Source organism: Acipenser ruthenus, chromosome 34 (assembly GCF_902713425.1).
Source record: "Acipenser ruthenus chromosome 34, fAciRut3.2 maternal haplotype, whole genome shotgun sequence".
Lineage (NCBI taxonomy): Eukaryota > Metazoa > Chordata > Actinopteri > Acipenseriformes > Acipenseridae > Acipenser > Acipenser ruthenus.
Genome location: NC_081222.1, coordinates 8,890,214 through 8,913,381, shown reverse-complemented (window position 1 = coordinate 8,913,381; position 23,168 = coordinate 8,890,214). Strand labels below are relative to the sequence as shown.

Here is a 23,168-nt window from a genome sequence, read left to right as displayed (position 1 = left end):
GATACAGCGGCATGACTTTGGATACTGTTTGTTCTGGAAACTGGTGTTTCTTTTAATCCTTTGCTAAATTGCATTGCCTTTTATGTTTTACACCAGGGGTGTCAAACTCAGCTCCTGGAGGTTCCACAGTGTCTTCTGGCTTTCATTCCACCCAACTCTCAATTACTTAATTGGTCTAATGATTTGATTAACTGGACATATTTAACACTTCTCTTAAGGCGTCAAAATGTTTCATAGGTAGTGTACCTTGATTCAAGTGCATTTTTAAAACCATTAACTGTAAAAGACCTTGAAAAATGTTAAATATGTCAAATTCAACAAATGATTAGATCAATTATGTTAATTGAGAGCTTAAGTTGGAATGAAAACCAGAAGACCCTACAGCCCTCAAGGACTGGAGTTTGACACCCCTGTTTTATGCAGTTCTGTGTATGGGTAACATTTTAATTTAATTTTGCTGTTGGGTTGCTAATGGGGAATTTTGTTTACTGCTACAATATGTACCGGATTTAAACGTATGTCCTGTATTACAGTCAACGTGTCGTGTCTTTTGGCAAGTGATATTTTCAGAATCATATTTTTTAATTAATGCTTCTGCTTAATATAGTACTGTACCAACAAAACCAACTACAGTACATCGAAATACTTGCTGTATTTTAACACACCGTCCTCTGTTATGTATTTGACGTTGTATCTTTTGTGTTCCCTGAAAAAACTGACATGTTTTTGTCTTTTACTGCTGTGTTATTCCCCCAATTCGTGCGCGAACAAATTTCAATGACAGAATCGATGACAGACCCCTCCTGATGAAAAATAAAACTAACAGGAGGACTGTCTTCAGATAGTTAACATTCGAGACAGATTGCTGTAAATATCCTGCCTTGACCCTGCTGAATCAAATCTTCCATGAACGATCTACCATCATCATGATTCATCTCTTGTGATGTGTCAGATATAAGAAAAAAATAAGAAAAAGAAAACGGCAACAGTGCCAAAGAAAAGAAGAAAACACGCATTAATATACATCTCCCTGTACAGTCCTCAAACCCGAGACATATTTTTCTTTCCGTATGAAATGTGTGTGTATGTGTGCAGGGCAGGGGGTTGTGGTTACAATGTGCTCACCTACATACACGTCAAATCAGATGAAATAATCAGATATGCTTCACACTGGTTTATTCGTCATTGAAGTCAAAATGTTTTAGGGTCGGATATGTGAGTGCTGACTGTAAAAAAACGTGGATGGGTTGTACATTATTTTAATTAAAAACAAGTTCTGTTTTGTTTTGTTTTGTTTTTAAGATTCCTATGCTGCTGTGGTTGTATTTAGGAAATTAACACCATATGAAAAACCAGACTCCAGTGATCTCTACTCCACACCCCGGACCTTGGGGATCTCTAATGAATTACCCATCGTTGCATGCTACTGGTTTGAAAATGACTGTAAGCAACAACTGTGTGACTGTGAGGAAAACAAGAAGTCTGTGAAGAAGCTTGTTCGCTTAATAAAAGGAGAGCTGCAAACAGTAAGAAGCTTTAAATATAATTGTCATTCTTTATTGTTTGAAAAGTCTGTGTTTAGGAGCTGCTCTGCTGTTCTAGCTGCCTGCAACAGACATTACATTGTCTGATCTGCTTACTCTGTCTTTGGCTAGATGAGTTTAGATAAAAGGGTAATAGGAAAGGGGCTCAGGAGGCTGAGAAATAAAGAATATATAATATATCCTGTTTAACGCCAGACAGAAAGCAGAGTGACATTTCTTTTATTCACTGCTTGCATGCGATCTGGCTGGCTGTTGTACAAGGTAATGTGCACAGATTCGGGCTGCTTTTCTGTAACATGCTAATCAGACACTAGTGCTACAGTAAGGAGGCTGTGTGGTCCAGTGGTTAAAGAAAAAGGGCTTGTAACCAGGAGGTGCCTGATTCAAATCCCACCTCAGCCACTGACTCATTGTGTGACCCTGAGCAAGTCACTTAACCTCCTTGTGCTCCGTCTTTCGGGTGAGACGTAGTTGTAAGTGACTCTGCAGCTGATGCATAGTTCACACACCCTAGTCTCTATGTCGCCTTGGGTAAAGGTGTCTGCTAAATAAACAAATAACAATAATAATAATACAGTATGTAGATCTTCTCTGTAACTGAGCTGCAGTGACTCACTCAATCAAGGTGATAAATACTGCACTGGAAATAGAACACATCTACTGTAGAATATCAAGTAATATAATTGTAATTCTCAAGATGAAATGTACAATATGTTTCTGTGAAAACTTCTGTAAATTAGTGGGTGTTCTCCTGTATAGTTAAGGATCAGCAGGCTAAAGGAAGGGTCCTGATGGTGCTGAAGACTGAAGAGAAGTTCTCACACAACAAAAGTCCAAAAACTGTTTTTATTTATTTGAAAACAATCTTCACAAAACAGAGAGAGCTCCTCAGGACCACAGCTGGTGTGGTTTAAAAGCAAGGGACAGTAAAACTATTTACAGGCAAAACACAAGAAAACAAAACAAAAAATAAAATAATTGCATAGAGCATGCATTCAAACTGGCCTGTAAGAGAAAAAAAAACCTCTAGTAGTCACAGCACCCTTACAGCAGCAGTAGTTCCCAGTCCTATTCATCAATGGGCACACGCCCCTGCAGCTCTAAATACCAGGGTGGACACACGCGTGCACACGTTCTTTCTCATGAAGCCATGCAGCCAACAATACGAGAAGCTGCCACTCAAAAGAAAATTAAACTTAACTTTTAAAACACCACAGAAAACATCGGACAGTCTTTACAAAAATAAAGAGATCTAGCATTTCATATCAGTGCTACCCTTTTCCCGTGCAATATTCCATGGTCATCATTTTTGTTAACTCAACTTTTTCACTTTTTTGTTTCCTTTACAAGGACATGGACAGCAGCCACTCAGGGTAAGTACTATTAAGTTTTCCTTGCGCTTTACTAATACTGCTCCAAGTAGAGTCACAGCAGCAATAGTTCCCAGTCCTTTACGGTAACAATATTATACACAACACACCAAATAATATTGTTTTATAATTTTCTAAGTGAATGGCAGCATTTCATTCCAATGATTTAGTTTTTGTAGGATATTTATAAGTCAGTATAATGACAATTTGTTGCATGTGGTAAGTGCAGACCTGTTTGGGAAAGATGCTCTTCCGAGGATTCCTCAGGGAAGTATGAAGTAGAGGTGTGTGACGTACTGGAGTTTAATGGCAGATTTGAGGGAGTATGCGCCAAGGTCTGGGTACAATCCATCTGCAACGTGTCATACAGAAGCTGATGAATTCAGAACCTTGCCAGGGACCTACTTCACTCGGAGAGTTTGCTGAGAGAAACGGAGATGAATTTTGCAAAAGATTCATCCTCGTTTTTTTTCTTTTGATGTATCTATATTTTTAGCGTGTCTAGCAAAGCTTCTTCTGCAGGATCTAAACTCTTTCTCTTCTTCCTAGGTGGTCCAGCCAGGTATTCAGAAACCTCTGGAACAGGTGCGTAATCTAGCTGAGCTACAGATGCACTTTCTGTGTTGCTGCAAATACTTTCACTCTCTTCAGCATTGTCTGGTGGTTCTAAAATAATAATCATAACTTCACAGCATAGGCTACTTGTAATAAAATAATAAACATAAGAGAAAACATTGGAAACAAAGGATTCAAACTTCATTGTTATGTCAAAGTACAGTATATTATTACTTTTAACTCAAACTGAATAATACTGAATAAGACATTAACATGATTGTCTATCAAAACACATATAACAATAAGTTACCTTCAAGTTCATCTGTGAATACGTAATTATATATAGCCTATACAGACGTGCTCAAATTTGTTGGTACCCCTCCACAAAAAACGAAGAGTGCACAATTTTCTCTGAAATAACTTGAAACTGACAAAAGTAATTGGCATCCACCATTGTTTATTCCATATTTAATAGAAATCAGACTTTGCTTTTGATTTTTTATTCAACATAATATTGTAAATAATAAAACAAATGAAAATGGCATGGACAAAAATGATGGGACCGCTAACCTAATATTTTGTTGCACAACCTTTAGAGGCAATCACTGCAATCAAACGTTTTCTGTAGCTCTCAATGAGACTTCTGCACCTGTTAACAGGTAGTTTGGCCCACTCTTCCTGAGCAAACTGCTCCAGCTGTCTCAGGTTTGATGGGTGCCTTCTCCAGACTGCGAGTTTCAGCTCTTTCCATAGATGTTCGATAGGATTCAGATCAGGACTCATAGAAGGCCACTTCAAAATAGTCCAATGTTTTGTTCTTATCCATTCTTGGGTGCTTTTAGCTGTGTGTTTTGGGTCATTATCCTGTTGGAGGACCCATGACCTGCAACTGAGACAGAGCTTTCTGACACTGGGCAGTACGTTTCGCTCCAGAATGCCTTGATAGTCTTGAGATTTCATTGTGCCCTGCACAGATTCAAGGCACCCTGTGCCAGGCGCAGCAAAGCAGCCCCAAAACATAACCGAGCCTCCTCCATGTTTCACTGTAGGTATGGTGTTCTTTTCTTTGAAAGCTTCATTTTTTCGTCTGTGAACATAGAGCTGATGTTACTTGCCAAAAAGCTCCAGTTTTAACTCATCTGTCCAAAGGACATTCTCCCAGAAGGATTGTGGCTTGTCAATATGCATTTTAGCAAATTCCAGTCTGGCTTTTTTATGTTTTTCTGTCAAAAGTGGAGTCCTCCTGGGCCTTCTTCCATGGAGCCCACTTTCGCTCAAAAAGCGACGGATGGTGCGATCAGAAACTGACGTACCTTCACCTTGGAGTTCAGCTTGTATCTCTTTGGCAGTTATCCTTGGTTCTTTTTCTACCATTCGCACTATCCTTCTGTTCAATCTGGGGTCGATTTTCCTCTTGCGGCCGCGCCCAGGGAGGTTGGCTACAGTTCCATGGACCTTAAACTTCTTAACACTATGTAACACAATTTTTGTTCCTGGGTAGTAAGTGTTATTTCCTAATTGCTTATGCCTCAAAAGTATAGAAAATGGCTATTATTCCCCACAAACTTTGCTTTTGTGACCAGGACAGTGATATTTTGAAATTTACCTATTTCCAATGAGAAAACGGGCGAATTTGTGTCTTTTCGTTCACATAAAGTCAGAAAAAAACAACATATGAATCCAAATTAACATGTATTTATACTAAAGTAATACAAAAATGACTACAAAAGATTTAGAAGTGAGTAGTTTTTCGAGATTTACGATTATACTGTAAATCACTTTCACGAATCAGCCCCCAAATGTAGTCTCCCATCATGTTCTCGTTATACTGTCCTTGGTAGCGGCGTTCAAAGTCCAGTATATCCTGGTGGAAGCACTCGCCTTGCTCCTCCGAGTACGCTCCCATGTTCTCCTTGAATCTATCAAGATGAGCATCAAGGATATGGACTTTGAGGGACATTCTACAGCCCATTGTGCCGTAGTTCTTCACCAGAGTCTCAACCAGCTCCACATAGTTTTCGGCCTTGTGATTGCCCAGGAAGCCCCGAACCACTGCGACAAAGCTGTTCCAAGCCGCTTTCTCCTTACTAGTGAGCTTCTTGGGGAATTCATTGCACTCCAGGATCTTCTTTATCTGTGGTCCGACAAAGACACCGGCTTTGACCTTTGCCTCAGACAGCTAAGGGAAGAAGTCTTGAAGGTACTTGAAGGCTGTCGACTCCTTATCTAGAGCTCTGACAAATTGTTTCATAAGGCCCAATTTGATGTGCAGTGGAGGCATCAGCACCTTCCGGGGGTCCACCAGTGGCTCCCACTTGACGTTGTTCCTCCCCACAGAGAACTCGGTCCGCTGTGGCCAGTCCCGCCTGTGGTAATGCGCCTTGGTGTCCCTGCTGTCCCAAAGGCAAAGATAGCAGGGAAACTTGGTAAAACCGCCTTGGAGACCCATTAGGAATGCCACCATTTTGAAGTCTCCTATGACCTCCCAGCCGTACTCATCATACTTCAAGGCGTCCAGCAAGGTCTTGATGCTGTTGTAATCCTCTTTGAGGTGCACCGAGTGAGCCAGGGGAAGAGACGGGTACTTGTTACCATTATGGAGCAGCACGGCTTTGAGGCTCCTGGATGAGCTGTCAATGAAGAGGCGCCACTCATTCAGGTTACAGGCGATTCCAATTGCCTCGAACAGACTGGTCACATTGTGGCAGAAGCAGAGCCCATCTTGACGGGTGAAGAAGCTGGAAAAGGTTGGTGACGCTTCCTCTGATCTGCGACTTGCCCACTTTCATCCAACAAGTTCCACTGCTTGAGACTAGACGTCAAAAGCTCGGCATTGGACTTGGTGAGACCAAGATCTCTAATCAAGTCGTTGAGGTCTTTTTGGTTGGGGTAGTATGGGTTTCTCTCCTCAGCTGCACCTCTGAAATTGTCATCTGGATCTACAACGTCTTCCTTGCTCTCTGACTTGCTGCTCTCTTCTAAAGACGGCTGCTCTCTCTCCAGAGGAGTGGGTACGGGGAGCTCATGGCAGTGTGGCACCGGGGCGATGGATGAAGGAAGGTCCGTATACGTGATAGCAGGTGCATTCTTGCCAGTCCGACGTTTGGAAGGGTCCACCATGCAGAAGTAGCAGTTGCTTGAGTGGTCAGTGGGTTCCCGCCAAATTCTTGGGATAGCTCTCTTTTCCCCTCTGTACCATCCTACAAAAATACATTTATTTCACCCATGACTAATGTGTAAGAGATTCTCGCAACATTTTTCATATAGGATATATTTTTTCAATAACATTGAAAATTGTAAAACATTTTAAAATTTAAAAACTTTTACAATTTTAAAAATTAACACATTTTATAACATAAAATTCCGAGCAACAATTGTCCATCTTACCTTCCAGAGTTTTTTTGCAGTGCTCGCAGGTGAAATGAGGTGCCCAGGGTTTGTCTTGATCCCCGACAGGCATGCCGAAATATGCCTTGTAGGCCTGTGGCAATGTGCCCGCCCCATGTGTGTGTTATGTGTTGTATGTTGTGTGTGTAAATGTTGGTGTATAGAGATTGGTACACGGGATATAAACGGGTCTGTGTTTCACGTGTATTTAAAAATGTAGATTTGTATTTAGGCACGAGGAGGGCACAAATCACTTCACGTGCTGGTTAAATGTAATATGTGAGCACGGGGTTGCATGTAATGAATTCACGTGCTGGGATTCAAGTGAATAATTAATTAGTAATTGAATCCCAGCACAACAGTATATATAGACACATTTTCATTCACTCGGGGTTGGGTGTTCGGTGAGTGGAGAACGGGTGTGGAGAAGGAGTAACTAAAAGTGAAACAAAGTAAATAGAAGTTATTTGTACTCACCGTGTTTGTTTGTCTCCGTGCACCGTTTGTTGAGTGTCTGTTCGTTTTTGTTTACCTGTTTATTTTGGCCGCAAGTGCCGTGTCCTGTTTTGTGATGTGTTCAAACCTTTTATTTATTTGTAATTAAACGCTGAGTGCAACCATCGCACTCAGTTTCTCTCATCATCACCGTCTGTCTGTGTGTTCTCTCTCTCTGGTCTGAGTTCCTCCCTGCAGCCAGCCTGTCCCAAGGCCTTAAACATCTTAGCAGATGCTTCCACGGAGTACGTTTTCGCTCTTGTCTTGATAAATTGGCCGCAGACATAGCAAAATGCGTCTGCCGGATGCTTGCAGCCTCTTGATGCCATCTCAGAAAAATGCAGATATGTATCCACTTAGGCAGCTGGAACTAAACTGAACTGGTGGATTTAAGGCCCCTGTATTTATACTACTATTTATATTACTGGAAAGTTCTAGAAAGTTCTAGAAGTTACTCCAAGTTTACTCAGCACTGAATCTATCTGGAATGTTCTGGAAAATAGGTAAATTTCAAAATATCACTCTCCTGGTCACAAAAGCAAAGTTTGTGGGGAGTAATAGCCATTTTCTATACTTTTGAGGCATAAGCAATTAGGAAATAACACTTACTACCCAGGAACCAAAAAAAAAAAAAAATTTGTTACACGGGTTTGCAACTGTTGTCACAGGAACATCAAGCTGCTTGGAGATGGTCTTGTAGCCTTTACCTTTACCATGCTCGTCTATTATTTTCTTTCTGATCTCCTCAGACAACTCTCTCCTTTGCTTTCTCTGGTCCATGTTCAGTGTGGTGCACACAATGATACCAAACAGCACAGTGACTACTTTTCTCCATTTAAATAGGCTGAATGACTGATTACAAGATTGGAGACATGTGTGATACTAATTAAAGAAACTAATTTGTTTGAAATATCACTATAATCCAATTATTTATTATCTTTTCTAAGGGGTACCAACAAATGTGTCCAGGCCATTTTAGAATATCTTTGTAGAATAAGCAATAATTCATCTCTTTTCACAGCTTCTTTGCTTTATTCTATGACATACCAAAGGCATGCAAGTATACATGATAAAATAGCTTTTAATTTCATCACTTTTCAGGAGGAATGAAGCATTATTTCAATGAGCTGTAAGGGTACCAACAAATTTGAGCATGTCTGTATATATACAAACTTATAATATGGCAAACAGCATTATGAAAGATACACGTGCCGCATTACCATATTCTAAGGGAAATAAATATTTGTTTTTATTTTGTGACAAAGAAATGAAAGCTAGATGGGGTAAAGATTCTCTCAAGCTAGAATTATTTTCTGTTCATGAATATTTAACGTACTTGTTTGTTTATTATTACTCTTACTCCCTTAATTCCTTATGGCAAGCCTGCATATACTGTACTTGTTTGATTTATTTATTTCAATACATACCTCATCATCCTGCTCTGGCACATTTGAATCTGTCTCCCTGTGTTTGATAATTCGGATAGGCAGCTCAAAGGTTCAATATATTTCGGTGTTTTCTTACTTCCACCAGCGTCCCCACTCTTTCCCCTCATTTTTTTCTTATTTAGCATATCTGTCGTGTATATACTTCCATGTCTCCCTACAGAACGATTTGATGCGCGCGTCTACGCCTTGCGCCTCACACATCTCAAGACGCGCACCAATTATTCTTCGATTGTACCGCGAGTAAGTTGCGCGTCCTGGACTCTGAATAGCCCTTAATGCTGCTGCTGCTCTGCTGACCTGTGAGTGCAGACTGTTCCACACGCTGCAGACCTGGATGAAACACGAAACCTCTCTGGTTGTCTTTTTAGAGTTTTATTAAGAAGAAACAGCATACAAAGTTTACGAACACAAAGTCTAGTTTCAGAGTTGTGAGGCTCTGAACATAACGGTTCACATGAATTACAGACAGTGTGTACGGGTTCAAGATGGATGGCAGATTCTGAACAAACTACAGACAAAGAAACCCACTTTTTATACAGATCCTAAGGAAACCCCCCATGCACATGAGACTCTGGAGACTGACCAGTCATTCTAGAACATCTGGTTCACCTTAACAGGGTACTTGTTTTTCTCCTGCTTTGTCCTGTTAATCCTCTCACCTTAGCTGCTCCCAGCTAAGTATGTCCAATCCTATCTGTTAAACACATGTACCCCATCCGATACTGGTGTTCCAGGAGACCACAGCCACACAGATCCCTATTCTATATGTGCACCACTGGAGACTTGTGCTCCAGGGGACCACAGCCATACAGATCCCTAATCTATACGTGTACATGTGTGCATGTAGCAGGGCGGTAGAAAGCCCTGCTGTGTAAATGTATTATTTATTTTTAGAACGGGGTAGAACCCTTCTGCCCAGCCTGTTCTGTATTGTTTGGTATTTTGTGTTTGTGATTTTGTTTTATTTAACTGTTTTATTTTGCTCTGTGAGCACAGTATTTTTGTTTAAACCTTTAATTTTTGTATTTAAATAAACGGCGCGGCCGAGTCTTTGTTTTTGAACTGCAGTACTTCCATGGTGTCAGATTCCTTCCTGCTTCTGGCCTGACGTCACCGCACAGCCACCCTGTCACACGTGGTGCCACCAGCGCCTCCTGGACTCAGGTCAGAGTAGGGTACTGCAGTGTTTTTTTTAAAAAATTTTTTATTTATTACTTGTGAGGAAGAAGGATGAGAAGGAGACAGCAGCCGCTGCAAGAGCCGCAGCAAGTCTGCCTTACCTGCCTGTTGGGGGAGGAGTGGTGCTTTAACCCTTTGCGGTCCATTTATTAACTGCGCGTCAGGCACGCCAGGTCTAATTAATTTTCACACGCGCAGTTAATTTTATATGCGCTGTTTAAAAGTATTTTTTTTCACAGTCAAACGGGTTTAAATGGCCCTGCATATCAACAAAGCACTCAGTAGGCATCTCCAGCACCGCCCCACCCTTTTGTTTGCTATAGCGTTCACCTATGTAAGAAATAAATAATAATAATAATAATAATAGTCGTACATACCGATCGATCATCTCCGGATCACTCGTTTTATCACCAAACTCCTCAATAATGCGATCCAAGTCATTATTTTATTATTATAACATCTGAAAAAAGCTCTGCAAATGTCCATGATAGTCTCTGTGCGCTGACGCACTCAGCCAGCTTGTTTACTATGAACGCCCCATTATCTGATACCTGATACCATGTATGACTATTCATGAGATACGCTTTTTTTTTTTTTTTTTTTAATTTATTTTTTTTTTCCGACTTGTCTCGGCTCCTGTCGCTCCCACTCGGCAATTGAATGGTTTTCTCGGCTTTTTCCGGAGAAAAAACGACTAAACACCCGTTTATTGCGTTGCTATAATGATGTCGGACCCAGTCCGACAAAGGACCTGTGAGGAATAATTGCAATGTCGGACCCAGTCCGACAATGGACCGCAAAGGGTTAATTGTGGGGAGCCCTGGCACATATCTCCTGGCACCTTCCCCATATGGCAGGAGGAAGAGACCCCATCACCTCCACAGGCCAAGGGAGTAAGGAAGGTGAGGAGAAGGAGGCAGAGAGGGGACACGGACCTGGAGTGGGAGGAGCCTGAACATCCTGTGCCTGAGTGGGAGGAGCCCGAACATCCCCAGCCCAAGAGGGGGGAGTCGGTGCATCCCCAGCCCAAGAGGGAGGAGTCGGTGCATCCACAGCCCAAGAGGGAGGAGTCGGTGCATCCACAGTCCAAGAGGGGGGAGTCGGTGCGTCCACAGCCCAAGAGGGGGAAGGCCGAACGTCCACAGCCCAGGTATCCGCCTGCAGAGGGAGAGTTCCTGCTGGTTCTGCCTCCACCTCCGTGGGAGGACTGTGTGTCGCTCCCACCTCCGCCAGCAGAGGGAAGAGTTCCTGCTGGTTCCGCCTCCACCTCCATGGGAGGACTGTGTGTTGCTCCCACCTCCGCCAGCAGAGGGAGAGTACCTGCTGGTTCCGCCTCCATCGCCGCCACCAGCAGAGGGAGCATGCCTGCTGGTTCCGCCTTCGCAGCCAGAGGGGGGAGGAGGCCGCCTTCGCTGCCAGAGTGGGGAGGAGCCCCTTCTGCCGCCTTTGCCTCCACCACCACCACCCGAGGGAGAGGAGCAGGAACTGCCTCTCCTTTCAAAACAGGACAGACCGGGACAAGATGCTGGCGGTCCGCAGCTGCCCTTGCATAGGCTGCTAAGAAGAGCAAGGGGAAAAAACGCTGGGTCGCAGCGGCTGAGAAGAGGGCCAACCCCAGCACCACCGCTGGTCCTGGCTTCCCTCCTGCAATCGCCTCCCGCGGGTCCGCTACCGCCTTCGCCTCCTGAAGGTTCGCAGCCTCCCTGTTCGCCATCGCCCGGGGATGCCTGTTTGCCATCGCACCTCTGGATCGCCCGGGGCTGCCTGTCGCTGCGCATCGCCCGGGGCTGCCTGTTGCTCTGCTTCGCATGTGGAGCCACCAGTTACACGGTACGAGGGAGAAGTGGAACTGCCGCTGCCACCTCCATGGCCAGGGGCTCGTTGCTGGCTCTGCTTCTCCTAGGGTTGCTGCCTGTCCTGCTTTGCATGGGGTCACCGATGGTCCTGCTTCTCTTAGGGTCTCCGAGTGTCCCGCTTCGCCTGGGGTTGTCGCCAGGGGTTGTTGCGGCAGGAAACACTGTGGCCAGAGCTCCACAGAGGGGAGCTGCCGGCCAAGAAGAAGGGGGGGGGGGGGGGTCAGGAGACCAGCTGCCCCAGCCGCACTTTCGCGGCAGGAGATAGTGTGGCTGAAGCCCCGGAAAAGGGAGCTGTTACCCACAATGAAGTGGGGGGTGGAGGACATCCCACCATGGCCACCCCCAGAAACACCTTACTTCCCCCTCTTCTGGGACTTTGAGACTGAGGGGGGAGGTGGCTGTTGGGGCCAAGTGTGCATTGCATAAGAGGGGGGGGGGGGGGTATGGTAGCAGGGCGGTAGAAAGCCCTGCTGTGTAAATGTATCATTTATTTATTTTTAGAACGGGGTACCCCCTCTGCCACTGTGCAGTTTATTATTTTGTATTTGTGGTTTATTTTATTATTATGATTTAGTTATTGTATTTAAATGTGGCGAAAGCCGTGTGTTTTTGGTGTATGATTTATTTGTATTTATTATTATCGTTGTGTAAATGACAGCGAGAGGCGTGCGCCGTGTTTGTTATTGTTTTGATTATTTTTAAAACGTGTTCTGGCAGAGGCGAGATTGGTGCTCGTCCTCTGCCAGGAATAATTTAAAAACCTTGTGTAGAAGGTGACCATCTCCCGAGTTTAATTAGTGGTGTAATTGTTGCTAATTGGGAGATGGTCACCTGCATAAAAGCCTGCAGCTCTCTGCACTCGAGTGGTGGGTGTTTTGAGAGGAGGAATGAGAAAGCAAGGAGTGAGAGAGAAAACGAAACTTAAAAATTAAACGTATAGGATCAGTGAAGGCTACTGCCCAGCCTGTTCTGTATTGTTTGGTATTTTGTGTTTGTGATTTTGTTTTATTTAACTGTTTTATTTTGCTCTGTGAGCACAGTATTTTTGTTTAAACCTTTTATTTTTGTATTTAAATAAACAGCGCTGCCGAGTCTTTGTTTTTGAACTGCAGTACTTCCATGGTGTCAGATTCCTTCCTGCTTCTGGCCTGATGTCACCGCACAGCCACCCTGTCACAGTGCACCACTGGGGACTTGTGCTCCAGGGGACCACAGCCATACAGATCCCTATTCTATACGTGCACATGTGTGCACCACTGGGGACTTGTGCTCCAGGGGTCCCCAACCATACAGATCCCGATTCTATATGTGCACCACTGGAGACTTGTGCTCCAGGGGACCATAAGCTTAGCGAGTTGAAAGGCCCTGTCCTGTATCTGCAGCCCCTGCAACTTGCACCAGGAATAGACACAAAAGAAGAAGCTGCTTCCAACCTTAACCCTTTGCGGTCCTATGTCGGACCTGGTCCGACATTGCAATTTTCCCTTTCCGGTCCAATGTCGGACCCTGTCCGACATCATCAAAAAGACGCAAAAAACAGGTCTCTAGTCGATCTTTTCTCCGGAAAAAGCTGAGAAAACCATTCAATGGCCGAGTGAGATCGATAGGAGCCGAGAGAAGCCGAAAAAAAAACGCTACATAAGGGAATGTGTAATAATATATTAGCAACAAATCATACTTGCCAACATTTGGAAACTGTTCAGCGGGACGCTCATCTCCGGGAGTGGGGGGTCATACGCATCATATACATGGGAGGAGTCATACGCAAAAAATACTCTATCATATAATAGACGTATCCCTCCCCCTCCCTCCAACTCAACACGACACGATTATCATGACAGTAAAAATAGACACAATGAATGAAGCGTTCTTACCTTTTATATAAGTTAGTGATCAGTATCAACTATTGGCACGTTCTTCCTATGCATCGGGACGCATTTGCTCGGAAATCGGGACTGTCCCGACCATATAGGGACTGTTGGCATGTATGACAAATACGTAATTTAAAAGTGTTACATATTTAACATTATTTTGCATTTCTGGAGGTGTTCTTGTTTTGGGAAGCACTACTGTATGGACAGGTATAAGAGCGATTTTCCACATGTTAAAGCACGAGTTTCAGTCATGGAAAAAATTGAGCTCCCTGCTGCAATGGTGCACATCAATCACACGATGTACTTGAAAAATGTTGCTTATACAGTATTATTATTTAGTATTATGTGCTTTTGTTTTCATTTATTTTTACATACAGTACTTTGTATAATTAGGACAGAAAACGAACAGGAGACTGGTTATCATCATGCATGTATTTCAATTACAAGTTTGGGAAGAAACAGTACATTAATTAGTTAAAAACTAAAGAGTTAACGTCTTTGCTAAACCGTGGTAAATACGTGTATGTAGTTCAATACCAACCAAGATAGCTATTGTAAGAAAGAGAGATCATACAGTATATGTAGGCTACTGTAGATCAGCATGATTTTAAAAATGGTAAATTCCTGTAGTGCAACAACCATGTAAGACATAACGAGCAATCATATCTACCATGGCATGCGTTTTTCATTTCTGTATTTGTCCTATCAAGAGGATTTGACAGGATCCTTTTTTTTAACATAGTACAAACCTTATCTCTTAGTAATACTATATATTACTGCAAGGAATACAATTGTCACGTTTACGAAGAATATGGCATTTATGTTAATGTATTGTGTGCAAACAACATGAGAGTTTTTTTTTTTTAAATTCCCAACCTGACTACACGACACAATTCCTTACTAAAAAAAACTTTCGTTTAGCTATTTGTGGTTAATTTTCTTCACCCTATCCCAATTTAAAAACCACAACCCTAAACCTAGAACCTTTTTTAAATAAACATAATTGTATGTGCTAAGAAATAAATAAATAATAATGTGTAACAATAAATGTTAATGCTTAAGACATGCAGTCAAATCAAGGTACTGTATATACTATTCTTTTTTTTTTTTAACTCTGTGTAGGCCTACGTTTTGCCACGTCTAAACTGTAGTAAAGTTACAGTTATACTAATATTAAAATGTAAAAATACGACCCTGTCATACTAATATGATGGATGCAGCATGTCATCACATTATATTACTGAAACATTTTAATTTGGATTAAAGATTGACAACATTTTGACGTGTAAAATCATTTAATATATAAATAAATCTCCACGATCACACACAAACTACATCAGATTGACATTGATGTTATAAAAACATAAAAAGGCCGAGGTTTAAAACAGTTTACCGTATAAAGAGGCGTCAATCACACATTTTAAAGTTCATACGAAAAGACAGTGGCACGAACACTTACCAACATACACAGTCTAGTAAATAAAACAGCCAGATAAAAATAAAAAGCCATGCAGTGAACCTCCCCTTTAATCAACCTGTAGCCCCGCCTTACTTTTGTCTATTTTTGCCTTACTGCTCTTGCGCGATCAACTTTTTTCCTGGTCAACTTATTTCATACAACACCGGCATCACATAGATAGATAACACGGACATAAACAAACAAGATAGCTGCTTCCGCATCCAGCGCTCAAAGAATATCACAGACATTTGCAGAGCTTTTTGAGATGTTATAGTAATAAAATAATGACTTGGATCACATTATTGAGGAGTTTGGTGATAAAACGAGTGATCAGGAGATGATTTATCGGTATGCACTACCATGTAGAGGTATGTGAAAAAAACAGAGAACGAGGGGTGGGGTGGGGCTGGACATGCAGTACTGAGTGTCCTGTTGATATGCAGAGCCCTTTAAACCTGTTTTACTGTGAAAAAAAATACTTTTAAACAGTGCACATAAAATAAACTGCGCGTGTGAATAAATGGACAGCTAAGGGTTAAACACCTGTGTTCTCCTGGCCCCTCCCTCTGTCTAGCCCATTTTTACAGATATTCTTTTTCACATAATTAAAAACCAACAAATAACATTATTTCTTTAAATATATATGTAGCCCAAAGCCACAGGGCACAGCAGTTAAAGGGTTTAATGGTGAGACTTGGTTAAGTAGTAATAGCAAAATAATTATTTATAAAGCACACCAGGCAAAAATAAATAAATAAATAAAGTCTGGGTTTTCAAATAGATTGCAAATAAAATAGGTCTGGTCACGTAAGAAAAGTTCAATTTGACTGCCAATACAAAAAGGATGAATTGCATTCACAAGGTGAAATAATAAAGTCTTGCACATAATTAAACCCATTCCATCAGAGTGAGAGAGAAAGAGAGCAAACAGTGAACATAAAACAGTAAATCAAATAAACAAAATAGTATCAACAAAAATATAGTGGTGTAACCACTGTTTTATAGCAGTTAACCATTTTTCTTCTAGATTCAGAAATAGACTGGCAGAATACTATAGTTTTAATTATTACTAATTCAATTGCAACACACAAGTGGGATTCATTCTGGTAACAATTTATTACCTTAAACAAAAAATGGCAGTTGTCAAAAACTAGAATCTATATTCTCATGTGCAGTGTGACAGACTGCTCAGGTAGTGATGTCAGACCAGGAACTAGACAGACAATGGTGATTGAATGCACCAATGCGTGGATTTAATTATAAATGAACAAATAAAACAGTTGAACAAAACAAAAACACTCAAAATAAACGGCACAATGGCCAAACAAACAGACAAACAAAACACTGACCTCCAACAAGTAGCGGGCGGGTGTAGACCCAGCACGGGTAGCAATTGTTAGTAATTTATTTATATTTCTCCGGACTCTCTCCACACTAAACACCCAACACCAAGTGTGTGATTTGTGCATCTATACACACACACACACGCCTGTGCCAGGATTCAATTACTAATTAATCATTCACTTGAATCTCGGCATGTGAACTAATTTGTGCACTTCCTATGCTTCCATACAGTTCCATACATACTCGTAGTCCTGAGCCAGACAGAGACTTTAAGGGCCCCATGGGCGGCAATGTTCCCTGTAGCAATGCTGTCAGCGGAAAGGCAGACAGCTTCCAGGCTGACTCCACCAGCCGAGTTAATTCCTGCAGCGGAAAAGCTGCTAAGGGCACTGCTGTCAGCGGAAAGACTGACAGTGGGGCGAGTTCCTCCTCCCGTGGCACCACTAGCAGTGGAAATGCTGCCGGTGGCAGTGCTGTCAGTGGAAAAGCCGACAGCTCCCCCGGCTGGCTCCTTTAGCTGGGGCAATTCCGGCAGTGGAAATGCTGCCATTGGCAATGTTGGCTGCGGTAATGCTGGCAACGGCACTGCTGTCAGCTGACGGAGGCAGACCCCTGCAGAGGCCACAGCAAATCCCCGGGGGTCAGCTGCAAACGACCCCCAGACGATGACGAACAGGCCTTTCCGGGGGATGGTGAACAGGCCTCCCCGGCCGATGGCAGTGGCGCTGGCAGCAGAAAGGCTGCTCTCAGGGTGGGACACTCCAGCAGTGGCAGCGGTGCTACGTACTCTGACAGTGTAACTATCGTAGGTGGAGGTGGTCTCCTCACCTCTCTCCCTTCTCTGTATCCCGCAATTCCCTTTTCTTGGACTCCAGCCCCAGAACTTCCTGCAGTGCAAATGCTGCTGCTGGTTATAGCAGTTATACAATTTACACAGTACACAGCGTTTTAATCATTCCACAGAACAAATAAGACTCAACCAGATTCCCAGTTTTGCTTGATATATCCTAGGATATTTGAATTCAATAGTACTACTCGGGTTGAGTCTAGACCATAGCATGCAGAAACAAAAAAACGTAGATCTCCAGTTCAAACGTTCTTTGGGGTTCTCTGATTGAAATTCTAAACCAACGCAGCCAGATTCCTGGCTCGCCATCTCAAATTTCAATTGTAAAAAATACAACTGGAGTTTCAAATAAGAAGGAAAAAAACTCAAATGTCTGCAAAAAATCTGCCCCTTCTTTTAAATGGGGTAAGTTTTCTTTTTCTTTATTAATTATCGTCTTTTTCTATTTTGTTTTTCTCTTGGCAACCCGGATCTCCTTTTTCTTATGTTTATTTCTCCTTCTACTGCGTCTATTGGCCAATCATATCTATTGCATGCTGCATAATATATTTAACTCTTTACTGGGTGTAACTTTCTATGGGGTTAGTGGCAATCCTTCTAAAATGAGGCAATTAATACACAGCGTCAAAAAAGTGGCATTCCTTAACAGTTAAAACAAAACATTTTCATCCTATTTGCATTATAAACACTTACTCCGAGCCTGCACACAAACTTTACAGCGTACATGTAATACCAAGTGCAAATACCCACGCATTAATAGCTAGAAGGTTTATTTTAACATTTTACATACACACGGTGCAATCAGTTTATTGTGCATTAAACCATTGTGCAATAATCCCGCCCGCAGTGAAGTGCTTAATCATCAACATACCTGTAAAATGCGCAGCTGTTTTAGTCAAAACGTTATCTTTAGGGGTCCCCGAGTGGCTCATCAGGTAAAAACACTGCCGTGCAGTCGTACAGAGCAGCTTCGAGTCCTGCCTGTGCGCAGTTAGCCGGTCTGCGCTGGAGACTCCTAGGGCGCGTTGCATTGGCTCTGACGCTCTCAGCGGGTTAGGGAGGGAAAAACCGGCAGGGACTGTCTTTCCTCATCGAGCCATAGTGAACTCTACAGGCCAGACAGCTGGTAAGCCTGGGTGGAGACCTCCAGGACTGGCTTTCATTCTTTCTTTCTCATGACCGCCCTTAGCCATGCAGCCAAGAATGAAACTGCCACTCAAAGAAAAAGAAAACAGTAAATAACTTTTAAAATACTACAGAAATCATCGGCTGAATTTAGCTGAGAAGGTAGCGCGTTAAACTTAAAATTAAGAGATGACCCGTGTGTAATCTAATCTATTTGCTTTAACATTTTTAAACATTTTCTGTTCAACTATGTCCTAGAAATCTTATAACATTATGCTATCAGATGACCCCAAAATAATATCAAACCTTTAGTTTTATTGTCTTTAAGTTTTGTTTGTTTGTTTGTTTGTTTTTATGCAATTGGTCAAATTTCAACCAACCCAAACTACACAACAAGTATAAGTAGATAGTGTGCCCTACCTTCTTCTCTTACTCCTCTCTGCAACTGGAAATACTGGATTGAAAATTGAATTGAAGGAAGAATGGCTGGAGCATAATACAGGGAAATACTGCAAGAGAACCTGTTTCAGTCTGCTAAAAAACTGAAGCTTGGGAGAAAATTCACCTTTTCAGCAGGACAATGATCCCAAGCACAAGGCCAAAGCAACATTGGAGTGGCTCAAGAACAAAAAGGTGAATGTCCTACAGTGGCCCAGTCAAAGTCCTGATCTCAATCCCATTGAGAATCTGTGGCACTATTTAAAAATTGCGGTCCACAAGCGTCGTCCAACCAACCTGAACAACCTGGAGCAAATCTGCCAAGAAGAATGGGCCAAAATCACTCCGACACTGTATGCAAAGCTGGTACATACTTATCCCAAAAGACTTAAAGCTGTTATTGCAGCGAAAGGTGGCTCTACCAAATATTAATGTGTGGGGGTTGAATACTTATGCAAGCAAGATATTTCAGTTTTTTATTTTTCTTAAAAATATTTCCCAACATGTCACCTTACAATAATTGATTTTGAGTTTCAGTGTTTTAAAATAAAATATCAAACAAAATTTCAATGTACCATTTGTAATTCAATGTACCATTTGTAATTCAGTAATATGAGAGAATTGGTCAGGGGTCTGAAAACTTTTGCAAGGCACTGTGTGTATATATATATGTATGTGTGTGTATATATATAATTAGTTTGTTTTTCTTTAATTTAATCATTGCTTCTGTACCTTCAGATCTGATGCAGTGGGAGGACAGTCATCTGCTCTGGCAAGAGGTAAATCATATTAAAAGTCTCTTCTTTACCACAGACCAGTGCCGAGACCAGAGCCGAGACCAGAGCCACTTCTCCCTAATCCATGGCGTGATGTTGAATTTAGTGATGAGTAAGTGATCAGTTTTTTTTTATTTTGGTATTTTCTGAAATATTTGTAAGACTGAGCTTTTTAAAGTTTGATATTTCTTTTCATTTTTACTTGTTTTACAGTGCTTACATGAAACTTCAAGAAGAAATAAAAAACCACCAACCACACCCTAAGGCTTCCACAACAAATATTCTTATTTCAGGCAGTGTGGGTTCCGGAAAGTCAAGCTTTCTAAATTCTGTGCTCTCAGATCTCAGGAGAGAAGAACTCTACGGCAGAATGCAAAACATTGAAGCCGTGAGACCAGGTGCACAAACAAGCGTCACACAACATGTAAGTGTTTAAATTCCAACACCTCCTACACTTCTCATCTAGTGTGCTTAATTACTGTGTCCTGTCATCTCACTGGCAGTAACAGCAGAGAAAAAAGCAGCAAGTGCACATGAGGTTCAGGTGCTTTAAGCCGAGTGGACACTAGTCTACATGTTGCTAGAAAAATGTAGAAAGGAAGATTGTTTTTGTAGAAAGTGATGTGGAAGCTACAATTTTGAGCAATTTTGTTGCAAGCAACTTTTAAAGGACTTTTGATTTTGTAGAAGCAACATTATATCATAAAATTATTCAACCAATGAAAGTTGTGGGAAAAGTCATGTGACTACCTGCTTCACTGCAAAATAAAAACAAATGGCGGAGAAAATGAATGTGAAACCGATGTGGACATGGTCAGGGAGACTCTCCTTATGGTTTTTTTCAGGATGGTATATATTAGAGGTCGACACGGGTACCCAAAAACTCAGATAAATTACCCGACGCTACCCGGGTCTCGTTCTACTATCCAGGTTTAGGTTTACTGATTTGAGAACTTAAGGAAAATGTAGAAATGTAGAAAATTTGACAATACAGTTGTAAGTGCTGGTCTCAAGCTTTTAACGTCGGCAGGGAGGGGTTAATTGACAGGATATCAATGTTTTACAGAAAACCATAACACTTACACAGCGAGTGGCAAGTACACCTCTTTTTTTTTTTTTCTTTTTTTTTTTTTTTTTTTTTTTATAAATTTAGTCGTCGCCAATTATTTTTACCCCGGTTTTCACCCCAATTTAGCATGCCCAATTATTATCTGTATCCCCGGCTCACCGCTCGCAACCCCCCCGCCGACTCGGGAAACGGAGGCTGGAACACGCGTCCTCCGAAACGTGCTCCTTCCAAGCCGTCATTTTTCGCACTGCAGATCCACAGCAATGCCACCAGACCTATAGTGCCGGAGGACAACACAGATCTGGCGGCTCCGCTGCAGAGCCACAGGCGCCCTATCGGCCACAGGGGTCGCTGATGCGCGGTGAACCGTGGATTCCCCTGCCGACCTAAACCCTCCCTACCCGGGCAGCGCTCAGCCAATTGTGCGCCGCCCCCTAGGAACTCTCGGTCACGGTCGGCTGTGACATAGCCTGGATTCGAACCTGCGATCTCCAGGCTATAGGGTACATCCTGCGAGGAGCGCCTTTACTGGATGCGCCACTCGGGAGCCCCCTTGGGCAAGTACACCTCAATAATAATAACTGTGGCGACTATTCCTCTCAGGAACTAAATCGGAAACAAAACATCTTAACAGGGCTCTACAGTCCATTTAATTTGGTCACACGTGATTAAACATTTGCTTGTGTGAACGTAAATGTTATTTTAGGTGCACGTGCGCCACTAGAAATTCCTAAAGGTTGACTATAAAAAATAAACGTGATTTTTTTTTTTTCTTTAGCTGAAATTATAAAAATATTACCCAAAAACACATCTAAACTCTCATAGCTCAATCATAATGTACTCTGGGAATATAGTTTTATTGGTGTCCACTTCCCACTGTTAATCGCACATTAAAAACAACAAATCCCATACCGCGCCAATTTCACTGATTTATCAGTGCGATGGCTACTCGTTTCCAGACAGTTTGAAAACTTCTCAAATCAAGATGAGGAAAATAACAAATTATTTTCATGTGATTGGAGAAGTTTCAAAAGAAAACCGCAATGAACAAAATTTAGATATGTTGGCGTCCTTTACAAGAAATGAGCAATGAAGGCATTTATTATTATTATTTCAATGTTTCCAGTACTGAAAAAGGGTACACAAATCTACAGATCTGAAGGGACCAAAAGGGATCTGGGTACACGGGCATTTCACGGCGGGTACCCAATCCTGAATTTTTTACCCGTGCCGACCTCTAATATATACTAATGCTACAAGATGAAGTGGAGTGGCATTAAAAAGTTTGACCAATAATTATCTTCCGTGAATGACCCAATGGAAAATAGTCAGACACTTGCTTAGAAAATATTTTATGTTAAAGTTCCCAAGTTTTATAGTCGTTTGATACAACTTAATAGTAATGGCTAAAAGGCAGTAGACTCTATACTCAAAACTGTCGGTCCCAAAATTTCTTAATGAGGGTCAAAACACAAAACACTTCTTCCCACACTCCGACTATTTACGAAACAGTTTAGAATGAAACACTGCAGGTATTCACAGCACAGAGAGTTTACTCAATTCCGCTGTGTGGCTTGTCACCTCATTAACTGGTCATTTAGGACAGTGGTGCGCAAACTGGGGGGCGTGGAGAAATATATAGTAAAAGATTCCTCCAGTAAAAAGTTAAAGGTTTGTTGCCCCTTTTAAGAAGTGACCCAGACACAGGAACTTGCAGTCACACACTTTTATTTACAGCAAGTACAACAAAAACAAACAAACACCTATCTCCATTAAGCAGCGCTAACTAAACTTTTCTTGCCGGATGGCTAAGCCGTTTACCAATCAGTCAATCAATTTTATATAGCGCCTTTCACAGTGGACCACCATCACAAAGCGCTTTACAAGATAGTGAAAAACAATGCATAATACATTGAAAACAAAACATAATACAATAGATACAAAGCTAGGATGTGACAATTCTAAACATTGTGGATGTATATGTCATATAGAATCATAAGAATAAGATACAGTGAAAAATCTGAAGTAGCAAAGACACAACAGCTAATGACACATATCAGGTTTAAAGAGCATGAGAGAACAAGTGGGTCTTGAGAGTTGATTTAAAGCGAGCGACAGAGGGAGCGTCACGCACCAAAGCTGGGAGAGAGTTCCAGAGAGTAGGAGCCGTGACGCTAAATGAGCGTTCTCCAAGTGTGGTGCACTTTTGCTTGGGGATAACAAGCAGGCCAGAGTCGGAGGACCTCAGCTTGCAGGCAGGGACATAGAGGGTCAGCAGGTTGAGGAGGTACTCTGGACCTGTGTGATGAAGGGCATTGTAGGTGAACAGGAGAATTTTGAAAGTAATCCTAAGCCTTACAAGCAGCCAGTGCAGTTGGGCAATCGGTTGATGGCGTGTGACG

At 42.1% G+C, this 23,168-nt stretch overlaps 1 protein-coding gene across 1 annotated transcript in view; it reads left to right on the top strand.

Annotated features, from left to right (window-relative positions):
• Nucleotides 1–1,305: 1,305 nt before the first annotated feature.
• Nucleotides 1,306–23,168, top strand: part of LOC131704993 (tetra-peptide repeat homeobox protein 1-like) — a 335,084-nt gene continuing 313,221 nt past the window's right edge. Inside the window, exon 1 of the mRNA XM_059006837.1 lies at nt 1,306–1,526. The gene's annotated coding sequence lies outside the window, so the exon portion shown is untranslated. The remainder of the gene's footprint in view (nt 1,527–23,168) is intronic.